A 19,438-nucleotide genomic window follows, 5' to 3' on the forward strand; every position below is an offset into this window, starting at 1 on the left:
AGAAGACCTAACAATTGTAAATATTTATGCGCCAAATGTGACAGCACCCAAATATGTAAATCCATTAATCACAAACATAAACAAAGTCGTCGATAGTAATACCATAATAGTAGGAGACTTCAACACCCCACTCACAGCAATGGACAGATCATCTAATAAAAAAAAAAAAAAAAAAAACAAGGGAACAATGGCTTTGAATGACACACTGGACCAGATGGACTTAACAGATATATTCAGAACATTTCATCCTAAACCAGCAAAATATACTTTCTTCTCCAGTGCACATGGAACATTCTCCAGAATAGACCATATACTGGGACATAAATCAGCCCTAAGTAAGTACAAAATGATTGAGAGCATACCGTGCATATTTTCAGACCATAACACTATGAAACTCGAAATCAACTACAAGAAAATATTGGGAAAGGTAACACATACTTGGAGACTGAAGAACATCCTACTAAAGAATGAATGGGCCAACCAAGCAGTTAAAGAGGAAATGGAAAAATATATGGATGTCAATGAAAGGGATAACACCACAACCCCAAACCACTGGGACACAACAAAGTCGGTTATAAGAGGAAAATATATAGCAATCCAGGCCTTCCTAAAGAAGGAAGAAAGATCTCAGATACACAACCTAACCTTACGCCTTAAGGAGCTGGAAAAAGAACAGCAAATAAAACCCAAACCAGCAGAAGGCAGGAAATAATAAAGATTACAGCAGAAATTAATGCTATCGAAACAAACAAACAAACAAACAAACAAAAAACAGAAAAATACCAGTAGAACAGATCAATCAAGCCAGAGTCTGGTGCCTTGAAAGAATTTTCAAAATTGATAAACCACTAGCCAGTCTGGTCAAAGAAGAAAAAAGGAAAGGACATAAATAAGTAAAATCAGAATGAAAGAGGAGAGATCACAACCAACACAGCAGAAATAAAAACAATAATAAGGGAATAGTATGAGCAATTTGCCAATAAAATGGGTCATCTGGAAGAAATGGACAAATTCCTAGAAACATATACACTACCAACACTGAAACAGGAAGAAATAGAAAATTTGAACAGACCCATAACCAGTAAGGACATCGAATTAGTAATCAAAAATCTGCCAAAAAACGAGGCCAGGGCCAGATGGCTTTCCAGGGGGGATTTCTACCAAACATATAAGGAAGAGTTAGCACCTATTCTCTTGAAACTGTTCCAAAAGATAGAAATGGAAGGAAAACTTGCAAACTCTTTCTATGAAGCCAGCATTACCTTGATTCGGAAACCAGAGACCCCACTACAAAGGAGAACTATAGACAACTTTCCCTGAGGAACATGGATGCAAATATTCTCAACAAGATATTAGCCAACCGGATCCAACAATACATGAAAAGTATTACTCACCACGACCAAGCAGGATTTATACCTGGGATGTGGGGCAGGTTCCATATCTGCAAAACAATTAACGTGATTCATCACATCAATAAAAGAAAGGGCAAGAACCATATAACCCTCTCAATGGATGCAGAGAAAGCATTTGACAAAATACAGCACCCTTTCTTGATAAAAAGCCTCAAGAAAGTAGGGAGAGAAGGAGCATACCTCTAGATCATAATGCTAATATCATCCTCAGTGGGGAAAAATGGGAGCTTCCCCTCTAAGGTCAGGAACAAGACAGGGATGTCCACTCTCACTACTGTTACTCAACATAGTATTGGGAGTCTTAGCCTCTGCAATCAGACAACACAAAGAAATAAAAGGCATCCAAATCAGCCAGGAGGAGGTCAAACTTTCCCTCTTTGCAGATGACACGATGCTCTATATGGAAAACCCGAAAGATGCCACACAAAACTGCTAGAATGGATTCCTGAATTCGGTAAATTTGCAGGATATGAAATCAATGCGCAGAAATCGCATTCCTATACACCAACATGAAGCAACAGAAAGAGAAATCAAGAAATCGATCCCATTTACAGTTGCACAAAAAGCCACACAATACCTAGGAATAAATCTAACTGTAGATTGCTTTGGGTAGTAACGACATTTTAACAATATTTGTTCTTCCTATCCAGGAGCATGGAATATTTTGCCATTTTTTTGTGTCTTCTTCAATTTCTTTCATAAGCTTTCTGTGGTTTTCAGTATATACATTTTTCACCTCTTTGGTTAGATTCTATTTCTTCCTGTTTCAGTGTTGGTAGTGTATATGTTTCTAGGAATTTGTCCATTTCTTCCAGATGACCCATTTTATTGGCAAATTGCTCATACTATTCTCTTATTATTGTTTTTATTTCTGCTGTGTTGGTTGTGATCTCTCCTCTTTCATTCTGATTTTACTTATTTATGTCCTTTCCTTTTTTCTTCTTTGACCAGACTGGCTAGTGGTTTATCAATTTTGAAAATTCTTTCAAGGCACCAGACTCTGGCTTGATTGATCTGTTCTACTGGTATTTTTCTGTTTTTTGTTTGTTTGTTTGTTTGTTTGTTTCGATAGCATTAATTTCTGCTGTAATCTTTATTATTTCCTGCCTTCTGCTGGTTTGGGTTTTATTTGCTGTTCTTTTTCCAGCTCCTTAAGGCGTAAGGTTAGGTTGTGTATCTGAGATCTTTCTTCCTTCTTTAGGAAGGCCTGGATTGCTATATATTTTCCTCTTATAACCGACTTTGTTGTGTCCCAGTGGTTTGGGGTTGTGGTGTTATCCCTTTCATTGACATCCATATATTTTTCCATTTCCTCTTTAACTGCTTGGTTGGCCCATTCATTCTTTAGTAGGATGTTCTTCAGTCTCCAAGTATGTGTTACCTTTCCCAATATTTTCTTGTAGTTGATTTCGAGTTTCATAGTGTTATGGTCTGAAAATATGCACGGTATGCTCTCAATCATTTTGTACTTACTTAGGGCTGATTTATGTCCCAGTATATGGTCTATTCTGGAGAATGTTCCATGTGCACTGGAGAAGAAAGTATATTTTGCTGGTTTAGGATGAAATGTTCTGAATATATCTGTTAAGTCCATCTGGTCCAGTGTGTCATTCAAAGCCATTGTTCCCTTGTTTTTTTTTTTTTTTTTTTATTAGATGATCTGTCCATTGCTGTGAGTGGGGTGTTGAAGTCTCCTACTATTATGGTATTACTATCGACGACTTTGTTTATGTTTGTGATTAATGGATTTACATATTTGGGTGCTGTCACATTTGGCGCATAAATATTTACAATTGTTAGGTCTTCTTGGTGGATAGACACCTGGATTATGACATAATGCCCTTCTGCATCCCTTGATGCAGTCTTTATTTTAAAGTCTAGATTGTCTGATATAAGTATGGCTATTCTACCTTTCTTTGGTTGACCATTAGCATGATAGATGGTTCTCCATCCCCTTATTTTCAATCTGAAGGTGTCTTTAGGTCTAAACTAGGTCTCCTGTAAACAGCATATAGATGGACCTTGTTTTCTTATCCATTCTGTTACCCTATGCCTTTTGATTGGAGCATTGAGGCCACTGACATGTAGAGTGAGTACTGAAAGATATGAATTTATTGCCATTATGATGCTTGTACACTTGGAGTTTCTGGTGGTGATCTCTGCTTTCTAATCTTTGTTGCTTTTGGTATATATATATATGTATATGTATATATGTGTGTATGTATATATATATTTGTTCAACTTTTCTTCCCTTAGAAAGTCCCCCTTAAAATTTCTTGCAGGGCTGGTGTAGTGGTCACAAATTCCTTTAATTTTTGTTTGTCTGGGAAACTTTTTCTGTCTCCGAATTTGAGTGACAGCCTTGCTGGATAAAGAATTCTTGGCTGCATTTATTTTTTTATTTTATTTATTTAATGTTTATTTATTTTTGACAGAGAGAGAGAGACAGAGACAGTGAGACAGAGCATGAGCAGAGGAGGGGCAGAGAGAGAGGGAGACACTGAATCTGAAGCAGGCTCCAGGTTCTGAGCTGTCAGAGCCCGGCATGGGGCTCTCACATACCGCAATATCATGACGAGAGCCAAAATCGGACGCCTAACCAACTGAGCCACCCAGGCGCCTCTGCATATTTTTCTGATTCAGCACACTGAATATATCCCGCCACTGCTTTTGGCCTGTCAAGTTTCTGTGGATAGGTCTGCTGCAAACCTGATCTCTCTTCCCTTTTAGGTCAGGGAACTTTTTTTTTTTTTCCCTTCCTGCTTTCATGATTCTCTCCTTGCCTGAGTACTTTGTGAATTTGACGATGATATGCCTTGTTGATGGTCGGTTTTTGCTGAATCTAATGGGGGGGTCCTCTGTGCTTCCTGGATTTTGATCTCTGTGTCTTTCCCAGGATTCGTAAATGTTTTCCGCTATGATTTGCTCACATAACCCTAATACACCTATATCTCTCTCTTCCACTTCTGGGGCCCCTATGATTCTGCTGTTGTTCCTTTTTAATGAGTCACTGGTTTCTCTAATGCTTAAGTCGTGCTCTTTTGCCTTAATCTCCCTCTTTTTTTTCTGCTTCGTTATTCTCTATAAGTTTGTCCTCTATATCGCGGATTCTCTGTTCTGCCTTGTCCATCCTTGCTGCCACTGCATCCATCCGTGATTGCAGCTCAGTTATAGTATCTTTAATTTCATTCTGGCTACTTTTTACTTCTTTTATCTCTGCAGAAAGGGATTCTAATCTATTTTCGACCCCAGCTAATATTCTTATTATTGTGATTTTAAATTCTGGTTCAGACATCTTGCTTGTATCTGTGTTGGTGAAATCCCTGGCTGTCGTTTCTTCATGCTCTTTCTTTTGGAGTAAATTTCTGCTGAATTCTGTGGTTCAGGTTGTGCAGATTGTTGTGTTACTCCTCCGATCAGTGTTCTAGGTGTGTAGGATGGTTTCATGTTGGCCTGGCTGTATTTCATGGATGAGAGACACACACAAAACGTCCATGCTCTTCCGCCATCTTGGCCCCACCCCCCATTCACAAATATTTTAAAAACTTATCTCAGGGTACCTGGGTAGCTCAGTCGGTTAAGCATCCAACTTAAGCTCAGGTCATGATCTCACAGTATGTGTGTTTAAGCACCATGTGGGGTTCTCATTGGGCTCGCCACTGTCAGCGCAGAGTTTGCTTCAGATCCTGTCTCCCTCTCTCTCTGACCCTCCCCTGCTGACTTGCTTGGTCTCTCTCAAAAATAAACAGTTAAAAAAATTATCTCAATAGGGGCGCCTGGGTGGCACAGTCGGTTAAGCGTCCGACTTCAGCCAGGTCACTATCTCGCGGTCCGTGAGTTCGAGCCCCGCATCGGGCTCTGGGCTGATGGCTCAGAGCCTGGAGCCTGTTTCCGATTCTGTGTCTCCCTCTCTCTCTGCCCCTCCCCCGTTCATGCTCTGTCTCTCTCTGTCCCAAAAATAAATAAACGTTGAAAAAAAATTAAAAAAAAATTATCTCAATAGATGTGAAATAAACATCTTTTCACATTCAATATTCATTCATGACAGAACTTAGAAAACTAGTATTATAAGGGAACTTCCTTAATATACTTGTAGCAGAAAGACCCTAAGTGACCCCATAATATCTGCCCTTGAGTATTGTCACCTTTTCTTTATAATTATGTTAAGATCTGTGACTTGACTCTAGCTTTTAGAATATGGCACATGTAAAGGAATGTTGCAGACATTATTCAGTTAATTCAGAGTCAATCAAAAGAGGATCATGCTAGGCAAACCTGATCTAATCATGTGAATACACTTCAAGGGGGACTGAGCCTTCTCTGAAGTGACATTCTCCTTGCTGGCCTCCTAAACTAGGCGGCCGTATTGAGGAAGTCTACGTGGCCAAGAACAAGGAACAGCCTTGCTCTAGGCTGAATATTTGTGTCCCCACTCACCCAAATTCATGTGTTAACTCTTAATGTTCAACGTGATAGTATTTAGAAGTGGGGGATTTGGGAAATGAAGTCACGAAGGTGGAGCCCTCATGAATGGGATTAGTGCCCTTACAAAGGAGGGCTGTGAGAGCTTCCTTGGCCCTGCACCAAGCAGGAAGACCAGCGTCCATGAACCAGGAAGCAGGCCGTTGCTGTACACTGAATCTGCCAGTGCCTTCATTTTGGACTTCCCAGCCTCCAGAAGGGTGAAAAATAAAACTTTCTTTTTATAAGCCTATGGTATTTTGTTAGAGCAGCCCAAAAGCACTAAGACAAGTGTCTGGGAACGCTTAGGACCCAAGCCTCCAACTAGCCAATTAGCAAAGGGCTGTGGAAATGAGTCCAGTCATACAGTCACAAGGAAATTCTCTTAAAAACAAACTCAATGGGCTTGGAAGCAGATTCTTCCCCGTTGAAGTGCCCAAATGGGGAAGCACAGTCTAGGGGACACCTTGGCTACAGCCTTGTGAGAACCTGAACAAAGGACTCAGCTAAGCCATTGCTTAGCTTCTGACCCATAAAAATGTGAGATCAATGCGTGGGGCTTTAAGACACTGTGTTGATGGTGATCTGTTGTAAACGGCAAGAGCAAACTAAGAGACTAATAAAAGACATCCACTTTTAAAAACCCCACTATCTACATAGTTACAGAAAACTACTTTTACATGTTGCAATTTCAAGAAGACATGAACGCTCACTATCCTCACATTTACTCAACGTCATTCTTGTAGTAGGAAAGAAAAAAAAAATGAAAGGTCTAGGAATTGGGAAAAAAATGCCACTATTTATAGATTATATGTCACTGCATGTACCAAATCCAAAAGAATCTGCAGACAAAACACTCGAGTAAGAAACAATATATTGTGGGGAATAAGCTTAGATAATTAAAAGACTAGTTCTTTGGAAAAATCAGTATAAGAAATTTCTTTCCTTACAAACTGTTGGCCGATTCGATGCAATTCCAATGAGAAACGGCTTTGGAGAGCTTGCCAAGTTGATTATAAAAGACCTGTAGAGCCCTTCCTTCCTTTCCTCTTTATCATCCCCGATATTTTAGTTCCCAGTCCTAGAAACAGAGGCATGGAGTTGTGGGGGTCCAGAGTGAGGTGTTGGAGCTTAGAATGGGGAAGGCATTACGTGTAGGACAGTCACCCTGCACAGTGTTGGAGCTCAAGTGAGAGCATCCCCGAAAGGTGAATGGTATAGAATAATGAAGTATCACAGACTGAACAGGGTAGGGAGGCATCTGCACAGGGGAAGAATAGCCCAGCATGGGTTTTCAGAACCTGCAGGGGGGCAAATCATCTGCAGAAGAGGTGGCCTGGCACAGGGTGTCTGAGAAAGGAGATATTTTACATGTCTCAAAGTACTTCCCCATAAAATAATAATTGGAAAGTGGAAAGTTAACATTCCAGGCGAGAAACCTGGCAGATACTACCTCCGGTGGCCAACATTAACATCATCAGTATGGGGACAATTCAAAATTGTAGGTCACATGATAGGATGCGAAGAGTAGGTTGTAGTGATACTCTTGCTCAACAGGTATGGTCTGAATTTTACCATAAGGAAACCTAAGAAAAATCCACAATGAAAGACATTCCACGTTACTGGAATTTAGTCGTCAAAAGGTTAAAAGTCTTGAAAGTCAAGGAAAAACAAAGGAACTGTTCTAGAGTGAAAGAGACTAAGACATACAACTGAATTCAATACATGGCTCTGAACAGGACCTTCCGTGGTATAACGTATACTACAGATAAGTGACCAAACGTAAAAAGAATTATGAGGAATAAATGATAGAATTATACTGAACATTTGAACAAAAGAGTTTTAATGGGTGCACTGACTACACACAGATTTTTTTTTTCAGTACTGGAAATGTAATTTCTTTCATAATTTTCTTCATGGTATTTTTTTCTGTAGCTTACTTTATTTTAAGAATAGAGTATGATATATATATATATATATATATATACACAAAAGATTATTGGTAGTAGTAGTGGTTAAGTCTTTGGGGGTCAAAAGTTGTTCATGGCTTTTTGACTGTGGGGGGCGGGGTCAGAGCCCTTAACACCATTGTTTAAGAGTCGAGTGTATTAGAGTTCATGTTCTTATTGTGAAGGTTGTATGGTAGTTATGTGGAATGTACTGACTTGTAGGATTTAAATGCTACAGGAATCAGGCATCCCATTAGCAAATGGCTCTGGGGCGGGGGGGGGGGAGTTCTTTTTCTTTTTCCTCTCTAATTTTTCTTTTCTCTAACTTTGTTTCTAAAAAGCAATTCGAAAATTAATTAATTAATTAATTAAAAAGTGAAAAGCCTTAGGCAAATCTTATTTCTCCATGTGGAAAGAGCTACAAATCAGTGTTTACAATTAAAATTATAGATAGGTTCTATGGCACTCTAAAAAAATTGTAATACGTATAAACATTGGCAATAGCCATAGCAGGAATACATCTAAATAATGTCTAAATCTTTAGGCCCACATATAGTCATAAAAATTGGAAAATACAAAAAGCCATCCATGAACACTACTGAAGTGTTAATGACAACTTGGTTGTTTGGGTGCTGTTCAAACCGCTGTTAGTGGAGCAGTCTGATGTATGTAAAACCCTCTAGTGCTGGTTTCCACGTACAAAATGTGCTTAAAAGTTAATGAGTTTCCAAAAAACATAGTTTAAAATATTATAAAGATTTTCATTACACACATATGATACAAAAACATTTTCCTTTAATCAAGACTTTGCCATAGTAGTGTGTTCAATTGGGAAACAATGAACATGTTTGGTAAGAATCCAGTAAATTTTTTCTATTTATTATTCAAATCATATAATTTCTGTTCAAAATCTGTACATATTCTCGTGACGCTTTCCATACTGGATCTTGATTTAGAATTGAATCATCAGTAGATACTAAAGGATTTCTACAGGATCCTCATTCAAATTTGGTAGCATCTGAAAAGGAAAAGAAAGAATTATCTTCTTTCTCCAAAATAATTTTCACTACAACTGATGAAAAAAAAAAGAAGAAGAAAAGAAAAGAAAAGAAAAAGAAAAGAAAAGAAAAAGAAAAAAACAAAGTTGTGGCCTTTATGAGGGTTAAGAAAAATGAAAAATACCTACGTACAACTGCAATATGAAACCCAAGGTTAGTATTAAATATATTTTGCTCAGGGTTGCACACTGAACTAATTGCTATTGTGGATAAATGTCAGAGTTTCTGGTTTCTTCATTACAAGGTGAAATTACAAGATGAGGACACAGTCCACCCTGAACAATCATAAACTATAAACGGAAACATCAAACAGGCATTTCCAAACAGAGCCAAGTATACAGATGTAAGTGACAGGTATAAAACACAGCACTACTGGAACATATGGAAGGGACATCCCAGTTTTGTGTCAATATTGTCTGTTCTTTGGTGAAGGTGATATGTCAGCTGATACCTGAAGGACAAGGAAAAAGTATGCTAGGTAGAGGGAAGAAGCACATACAAAGAGCTAGAAGTGAGGAAGAACACTCGTGCAATTATGGGTAGTTTAGTTTGACAAGGTGCTAGAGCAAAGCAGCAGAGTAGGGCAAAGAGTGAGAGACAAGGCTGAATGATCTGGCAAGAAGCAAACTGATTTGGGTGTTTTCATTCCATGCTAAGGAACTTGAAGTTTTACCCAAGGGCAAAAGCAATGACAAAATCAATGAGTGATGATTGAAACCCATTACCTGTCAATGACAGCTATATGACCTCTAATTACTTAACCAAGCATTACTAAGACGACTTTGGCATTTTGGGTCTTCTATCACTAGCAGAAACAACAATTTGATAAAGCACACCTTTTCTGAGACTTGTGCAGGTTGACAGTTCCATAGGGATGGCACCAGTGAAGGAAGATTGTCGCCAGAAATAATAACAGATATATAGACTTAGGGAGATTGAAAAAACTTCTTTCACGTTAATTTATTTTTGAGAGAGAGGCAAACCACAAGCGGGCAGGGGCACAGAGAGAGGGAGACACAGAATCTGAAGCAGGCTCCAGGCTCCGAGCTTTCAGCACAGAGCCCTCTGTGGGGCCTGAACCCACCTGAGCTGAAATCAGTCGCCCAACCGACTGAACCACCTGCTTGCCCCTAGACTTGTGGGAGATTTTAAAAGAGCTATGACACATGAGGACTAAATGAGGAAGAAGTGTGTTCTTCATTATGCTCATGCTTTTACATTTTTTATTAGAGATGTACAAAAAATTGTGAATGTAGTATCTATTATCCAAACAATGGAAAGGGATGCCATTTACTATTTATAGTTTGTTTCAGAAATCAATGATATCTAACTTCATACATTTTGGCAACATACCTTCTTCTAGTGCTCTGGTTATTCTTTCCTCCAACTCCTGCCGCATCTGAAATAAGCCAAATATTATTTAGAATGTGTAAGGTAAACAAAAGACATGGTAGGGATTATATATAGCTTAGGACATGTGGTCTTGAAATAATACTTGTAGAGATTAAACCAAAGTTAGGGATTGCTTAAACAGAAAAACTATCACATGAATAAAAGAAATTCCTACCTATTTTATTTTAGTTTTAGATAACGGAGAACAGATACATACATACACGCACACACACACACACACACACGTATATATGTATACATATATATACATATATACGTGTGTGTGTATACGTATATATAATATGTGTATGTTATATATATAATATATTTAGTGTATTATATTAATATATAATATGTGTACATTATATATATATATATTATGCTATTTATGTGAGTCTGATAAAAAGCACAATTAATATTGATCTATTGAACATGTATAATCTCTGAAACGTGATGTTGGATCTTACTGGGACAAAAAAGTTTAAACAAGAATCATATTGTATGCTGAATTATTACCTGGAAATGATTAGAAATACTGCCATTTATGAAAGTTTAATCAGTTTTTTACCTTAATAAGTTGTTCCTTAAAGTGGGCTTTCCATTTTTTCACTTGTAGAAAAACAAAATTTGAAGGAATGCTTTTTGCTGTTAATTTTTCAGGACTGACTCTTAAATACATATAAAATGAAGAGAGTGGGACTGTCTTACTGTCATGTGGAAATTCTACTGGCAAAAATTGAGTAAAAATGTTTTGCCATCTGTATTATGACTAAAACACTTATTTCCTTTCATATCCACACAAAGATTTCAGAAAATCTCTTTGAAGAAAGGAAAAATAGGGGGTTCCAACAGTTTCCAAACTTAGCTTCTGATTTATAACTTTCTCCATTAGCGATAAGGAAAACAATATACAATTTTCAATTGTAACTTTGTTTCCTTTCTCCAAATTAGGACCAAGTTTTGAAACACTTGACTTATTAAAGTTATGGTTATCCACTTATGAAATGTGTATGAATATTTCCAACTACAGGTGACCCATGAATAACGCAGGGGTGGGGTACAGTCAAAAACCTGTATATAATTTTTCATCCCCCCAAAACTTAATTACTAATAGTCTACTCTTGACCGTAAGCCTTACCGGTAAAATAAACAGTCGATTCATACATGTTTTGTACAGTAGAATAAGCTAGGGCAAAAAATGACATTGAGAAAAACGGAAGGAAGAGGAAATACACTTAGAGTACTGTAGAGTATCCAAAAATAATCCATGTGTAAGTAAAGTAGACCCACACAGTTCAAAACCATGTTGGTCAAAGGTCAACTGTATATTACAACTGTTCCTGTCTAGAATGTACTTATTTAGATCTTTCTTAGACAAGGTAGCCTCTCCCTGAATGCCCCAAACGAGCTCCAAAGTAGTGTACAGGACATAATCAACACTGTGGTGATAAGGATTCCAATGTCTTTACAAATTTAGGTGTGAGGACAAATGTTTTGGCTGACATGCTTCCCAATATTTTCAGAGACTGTTTTCCCTAATACCTTTTTTTTAATTGAAGTATAGTTGGCATACAATGTTACACTAGTTTTTCAGTATACAAATTCAGATTGGACAATGGGATACACTATGCTATGCTTGCTACCGTACATGTAGTTACCCTCTGTCACCATACAACATTAATACAATATTATTGACGACATTCCATATGCTGTATTCTTCATTCCTGTGACTTATTTACTTTACAACTGGAATTTGTACCTCTTACTCCCCTTCATCTATTTTGCCCATACCTCTCTACCCACCGCACCTCTAGCAACCACCAATTTGTCCTCTGTAGTTATGATTCTGTTTGTTCACTTGTTTTGTTTTTTTTATATTCCACATGTAAGTGAAATCAGATGTTATTTATTTGTCTTTCTGCGATTTATTTCACCTCGCATAATACCCTCTACGTCTATCAATGTTGTCACAAATGGCAAGATCTCATTCTTTTTGATAGCTGAGCTATATTTCATTGTATACATATTACACATTGTCTTTATCCGTTCATCTCTCCATGGACACTTAGGTTGCTTCCCTATTTTGGTTATCGCAAACAATATTTCCATAAACATAGGGATGCATACAGCTTTTCAAATTAGTGTTTTCATTTTCTTTGGGTAAATACGCAGCAGTGGAATTAATGAATATCTATTTTTAAGTTTTTGAGGAACCATAACACTTTTTTGACAATAGCATTATATTCAGGCCTTATAAAATGAATGGGACAACATGACTATACCAGACTTATAAAACTAATTACTCAATACCAGATGATGGGGGAAGGCTGTATTCAAACAATTTTATATTACCATTAATAAATACGATATAAGATATAAACCACGTTTTTTATATGACGTGACTTAAGGAGCTACCAAGGTAATGTTGCATCTTTTCCCCAAAAGCTCTTTTCCTAAATATTTACCTCTGTGACCTTTATGTTTATATCTAGGTAAAAACTGTGTTTCGATAGTGAAAATAGCTTTCAAGTCCATGAATAAGAACACATGTGTACTTTTGTGTATGCCTTTCCATTGATCAGAAATATAAGAGGGTGAGAAAATTATACACAGAATAACTATATCTCAGCAAATTTTAATTCAAAGAACATTTTTAAAGGATTTTTAATTAGAAGGATTTTCCCATTAACTGTTAACATACAAATATGGCCCATAGAAATCTAAGGTTCGGTTGGGGACACTGCAGGATTGAGGGACAAGGAAGTCACAGGCGTAGTCTCCATCTCTCCTTTAGTTAGACAGCTCTACTTCTCTCTGTTTTACACAATACAGTTTAATGCAAAAAAAAAAAAACTACGTTCTATTGTTTGAAAAAAAATTATTTTGAAGATATAAATGTCACTAATTTAGTCAAAATCCCGAATTTTGCGTAATAGACAAAAAGGGCTCAGAGAGAGTGTACCTTGCCTGAGATCATGAAACCAACTAGATGCAGACCAGGAATACACTTGTGGTCTTACCAAGCCTACAGTTCTATGCCAGTTACTTCCTCATAGTCAGGAAAAATACGTGTATTTTAAGTATAATTCAGAGAAAATGAATACATAAAACTTTGCCATGTGGCTCAGTAATGCTTAGGTATGAGGCACACAATAGTAGCTCTCTAAATTACAAATTTTAAAGTCATGAATGAAAATAAAGGAACAGAAATTATGTTAACTCCTTTTAGTAGCCGTCAATTTTTAAGCACAACTTTTTTAATTTTTTTTTTAAATTTTTTTTAATGTTTATTTATTTTTGAGACAGAGAAAGAGCATGAACGGGGGAGGGTCAGAGAGAGGGAGACACAGAATCTGAAACAGGCTCCAGGCTCTGAGCTGTCAGCACCGAGCCCGATGCGGGGCTCAAACTCACGCACCGCAAGATCATGACCTGAGCCAAAGTCGGCCGTTTAACCGACTGAGGCACCCAGGCACCCCAAGCACAACTTTTTTAAGCCACAGGACAGAGAACTTGAAAGAGAAGATCTTTAGGTGAAGCAAGCAAGCTGAAACTGAGGAAATTCTTCCTGAAAGCATTATTTATTCCTTCCAAAGAAAATTTGTTTTATCAAAATCAATCAACAAATGAGTGAACCCATGGTGTGGTTATTTATAGCAAAATTTAAAACCCAACACAGATTTCTCTTTCCCTTCTAGCATGCTTCTGTCTAACCTCTCATCATTCGTTGTATGTACAAAAGACACACTTCACTTTATTTATAATTTAAATCCAGTCGGAAATTATAGGTGAACCTTCACTTCTCACATGTGGACTTATCTCTGTCTCCCTCCCGAGGGGAAGGGAGACTTACCTAACAGGTGAATTTGGGAGAAGGAGCTAAGCAATGCTTCTGTGTTTCTGGATCTCCTCTTTGAAAAGATGTGCCTGCCCACAGTAACATGAATTTGGGTCTGCTCTCAGCTCTGTGGTAAGCACCCAGCCCCCGGGGTGGGGGTCAAGCATCTGTTTCCTCAATTTACAACTGTGTGGGGAAGTGCCCAATTTGGGAGGAATCCCAAAGTGGCTAACATAACCTAAATCATATCCTCCAGTTTGTTAGTGTTTATTAGTAATAAAGCTACTAAGTTTCTCTCCAACTCCCTGTCTCCTGTGTTCTGAATTTAGAAAGAGAAGAGCAGGGTTACTTGCTGCCTACCCAGTGTCACCTGTCACAGCTCCACCGAGAAAAATGACTAGACAGCACTTACAGAAACATTCTCTTCTTCCTTGACTTCATAATTAATGTACATTGTTCAAAAGCATCGCTCGCTCGAAAGAGAGAAAAAGTTGAAAGGAACCATTTTAGGAACAAACATAGAAAGCCAGACAAACTGAGGACACAGAGGAGTACATTCCAAATGAAAGAACATGACAAAACCTAAGAAAAAAAAAAACTAAGTGAAACAGAGATAAGTAATGTACCTCATAAAGAGTTCAAGGTAACGGTCATAAAGATGCTCAGTGAACTCGGGAGAAGAAAGAATGGATCCAGTGATAACATCAGAAGGAGATAGAAAATATAAAAAAGAACCAACCAGAGCTGAAGGATACAATAACAGAAATGACAAATACACTAGAGGGAATCAACAGCAGATAAGAAGATGCAGAAGAACAGATCAACAATTTGCAAGACAGGGTAGTAGAAATCATTCAAGTGAAAAAACAAAAAGAAAAAAGAATTTTAAAAATGAGGCTAGGTTAAGGGACTTGTGCGACAACATTCAGTGTAATAATACTTGCATTCAAGGGGTTCCAGAAAAAGAAAAGACAAAGGGGCAAAGAACTCATTTGAAGAAATAAAAGCTTCATTTTAAAAATTCAAATATTTGCTTGATTTAGCTATTTGTAAAATGCTCTACAATCACTCATCAAGATATTTTATAAAAATGGAAACAAAGGTGGTATAAGTCAAAAAAAAGGAAAAAGAAAAAAGAGTGACATAAATAAGAAAGCAATTAAAGATGTATTCTCATGTAAGAAAATAGCACCACTTTTAACTTAAAAGAGAAATTAACCTTTTTAGTGTTACAAGTTGATTTAATTCATAAAAAGGACTTACCATGGATTCTTTTTTTTTCTTTTTTTTTAGAGTAGCCTCCATGCTTAGCATAGAGCCCAATGCAGGACTTGAACTCATGACCCTGAGATCAAAACCTGAGCTGAGATCAAGAGTTAGACGCTGAACTGACTGAGCCACCCAGGCACCCTCATGGATTCTTTTAAATAGTAAACATTCATATGTCGTTAAGGGTTTGGAGGATGATCATTCACTGACATACAGGGGCGGACAGACTGGATTATAGCAAAACTTTCAAATGTTAATGAACCACTGCCAACTGAAAATAAGTCTAAGCATCTAAGTGTACCCGTGGTTACCAGGCAATAACATTTACTTTCTAAAATCAAATTTAAATGAAAGCTTTTCAAGAAATTTAAAATGGGTAAGTTTAGTTATATTTACTGAATACAGTTAATGCTAGGTGTCTCTTGTGGCACACCTGGGTGGCTCAGTTGTTTTTAGTGTCCAAATCTTGATTTTGACTCAGGTCATGATCTCATGGTTTTGAGACTGAGCCCCACATTCGGCTCTGTGCTGAGCATGAAACCTGCTTGGGATTCTCTTTCTCCCTCTCCTTTTGCCCCTCCCCGGCATGCACTCACTCATTCTCTCACTGAAACAAAATAAAAATAAGTATCTCTTAGAAATGAGAGATCAAGGGACTAATATATATATATATATATATATATATATATATATATAATATATTAATATATTAATATTATATAATTAACATTATATATTAATGTTAATATTATATTAAATATTATATATTATATATTATAATATATTATATTTTATTATATTAAAATTATATTAATATTATATGAATATATTATATATATTATATATATATATATATATAAAATTTACCTCAGTTCTTTCTTAGCACATATAATGCTGACTTTTATCTCGTATGTGCTAGTTACTTAAACAACTCAGAATTTTGCCAAATTAAAAGAACAACATCAGATATCTGAAACCCAAACTAAACAGATAATATAACTAACCTTCCACAAGGAAGCCTCCCTGTCGTCATATGACGGCCGTGGGTTTAAGGTAGGAATCACTAAGTTTCCTCTTGGAGTAAGGTTTCCATTGAGCACTAAATTATTTTCAAAATGTCCACAATAAGGTGGTTCCAGGCCTGGGCTCATAGTAAGGGTCCTGAGTAAAGTTTGGTGCTGCTGTCTCTCCACAAGAAAATTTGTATTGCTCTCTGACAGTCTCTCCTTAGCCCTGTGAAGATTAAAAAACACAAATACATTTTCTTTTTCCCTAAATCATTCCTAAATGACATACATTTTTTTTTTAGGTTTCCATAATAGTAAATAGCATTTGCCATTGAACAGTGTTTTAACACTGAACATGTGACGGAGCACACCTAGTATCTAAAATTATACTTTTAAAATTGTTCTAAAGAAATACTTGTGTTTCCAGGGGCATTCCTAACTAACAATTCAAGTTAGGGAAGGGAGAGAAGTGGCTATCAGTGATGTACATGGGTTAACAAATAATACTTGCTGTCTTCTGGAATGGCTGTACTGACAGGATCCTTTAGGATGCCATTATATATACATACTTATATTTAGTAAACCTGTTTACAGATGTAAAACTAAACCATCCCTCAAAGACATTTTCAAGCGTTTGCTTTCACCACTCTTGTACATTTCACTCATTATCTCAAAGAAACTGAGCATTTGACACTGAGGAATCATTGAGACCAACAATCTCTAGGGGAGATAGTAGATGACAGACGTGTGATCAGAAAGAACTAAAACAGCTACCGAGGCAATTAGCTCATAACAGTTACCAAGGCACTGGAGGCAGAATCTGCCCTTTCTGTCTTCAGTCTTCCACATGCCTCCCTCCCACCATGGTGCTCTTTTAGCCACTTTGGGAATTATACTACCCTTCAGCCCTGTGTGAGTCTTTCTGTATTTCACCTGGATGCCTTTATGTAAAGTAGAAAAAAGCATAAAGGATAGTTTTTTCTCAAGGCCCACTCTAGTAATCATACCAAAGGTCACAATCAAGAGAATAAATGTACCAAGCTGCCAGGATGAGTAGTAGTAGTACTTGGCCTTTTAGGTTAAAGATGTAATCTTCCAAAAATGAAACTCACCGACATTTCTATTTAGGGTAATTCTGACAAGCAATTTTATAATAATACGCTTCTAAATGAGAAAGCTTCGAACAATGCACTTAAAGACTAGCAGATCTGATCAATGGAAAATATACAGGGCGGGGGGGGGTGCGGGGGTGGGGGGTGGGTGGGAAGAGGTCCCTGTAAAACTGAAAAAAAAGAAGAGGGATGCAAACTGTCCTGGACTAACATTTCAAAGGTAAGTTCACTTAGAAACCTCATTTTCCAAAATAACACGATCTAGTTGGCTTTCACTTCCTACTCATCTCATGATCTTGGCTCCACAGAAATTATGCTTTAGAGGCAAATTAATGAGCTAAATTTCTTGTCTATGATTCTGTTTTGACTTACCTGTTCAGCTTGTTTCTCAAGGACGTTGTAAGTTTTAATTCTTCTAGGTAGAGTTGCCTGTAGGTTTCCAACTCTGTTTTAGTAGAAAATCTGGAGAAGTCTTCATTGTAGAGACCTGAGAATTCCAGATCTTTAATTCTAAGTTCCATTTGATTTCTCATTGAAGCATGGTTATTTTCTCTTAACTGGTCCAAGTTTTGTCGAGCTGCTGCTTGTGCCTAATGAAAAAAAAATTAACACGATAGTTTCAAAATAGGTATAATCTGAATAATTAATTATACCTGTTTCCTTTAGTTCTGAGTCAATGTTTCAGAGAGAAATTTTAAATGAAAAAAAGCTCAAGTGTACAATATCTATCATCAATGTCAACTGAATTAAACATGATTTATAAAATTAAAGTTCAAACATTCCTGTATTAGTATTCACGCAATCTGATAATTCAAATAATAGAATCAATGAGAAAATTTTAAAGGTCAACAATAAACTTAAGAATAATCCAAGTACAGTGCAATTTTGAAATCATAATTTTTCTTTTCCTCTTCATAGTGAGACTAGTTGTTTAAATCATCATTTTTTCTTATCCTCTCGATTTAGTAGGAATAATGATGAAAACTGAAATCTTTAAAGGGTGGAACAAATGCCTCCAGAAATCTACAAACTACCATAAAGCAAGTAGAGGAAACCCCTACAATACATCTATCCAAAATGTAATTTCCAGTAAAATGAGTTAAAGCACATTACAGATCAATCAATTAACCTGTAAAAACAGGTTGACTTCGTGTAATTTTTCTACTATGTCCAGTCGTGCTCTTTCTTCAATCTCCTGTTTATACTGCTCCACTTGACTGCGTTGTACCATATTCATTTCCATAAATTGTTTCAATTTTACTACTTCTTGCTGTAACTTCTTGTTGTTGCTCTCTAGTTTTTCACATTCTTCTTTGAAAGCTTTCATTGATAATGACTCTTGAAGAACTTGATTTTTTGCATCCAGGTGTAGATATTTTGAAGATGTAGTTTCCAGTTCTGTTGTAAGGACATCAGCCTGCATGAATAAAGCACTATAGTTTGGAAGGGAATGAAAAGAGTCTAACTCAAAACTACTATGAACATTTTTTTTTCAGATTTTAAGTAATCTCTACACCCAGTGTGAGGCTCACAATCTCAAGATCAAGAGTAACTGAGCCAGCCAGGCACTCAAATTTTTAAATAAACTCATTTGCAATAAAATGTTACCTGTCTTAGAATGTGGAACCTTAAACAAGTCAGAAAATCAAGAGACACGTTAAAGACATCAGGTGTTACTGAAATAGATCTTTGCTATCATTCTCTTTAGTACACAACATTTGCACTTGATTCTATACTTTTATTTTTTCTATGATTTTTTCATATCTTTCTTTCATAAAATAAGTCCCCTCTTAGGAGAAAGTCTCTTAGCCCTTCCCCCATCTTAACACTCCATAACTTTTAAAGAAGTTTTAGCAATATCGTATTGACTTATGTATGCCCAAGTCAAAAAATACGTCCCAAGATAAGACTCTGGAAATAAGACTCTAATTCATGAATCT

General features: G+C 36.8%; 1 long non-coding RNA gene across 1 annotated transcript; it reads right to left on the bottom strand.

The window, feature by feature from the left end:
* Positions 1 to 8,597: 8,597 nt before the first annotated feature.
* On the bottom strand, positions 8,598 to 17,957 carry LOC122478394. The gene is made up of 4 exons (XR_006295991.1): positions 17,871 to 17,957; positions 16,384 to 16,612; positions 10,234 to 10,279; positions 8,598 to 8,840 (listed from the first exon to the last, which is right to left on the bottom strand). It is a non-coding gene; the product is annotated as an uncharacterized LOC122478394 (long non-coding RNA).
* Between the last annotated feature and the right edge of the window lie 1,481 nt (positions 17,958 to 19,438).

This window comes from Prionailurus bengalensis, unplaced genomic scaffold, assembly GCF_016509475.1.
Source record: "Prionailurus bengalensis isolate Pbe53 unplaced genomic scaffold, Fcat_Pben_1.1_paternal_pri Un_scaffold_58, whole genome shotgun sequence".
Taxonomy (NCBI): domain Eukaryota; kingdom Metazoa; phylum Chordata; class Mammalia; order Carnivora; family Felidae; genus Prionailurus; species Prionailurus bengalensis.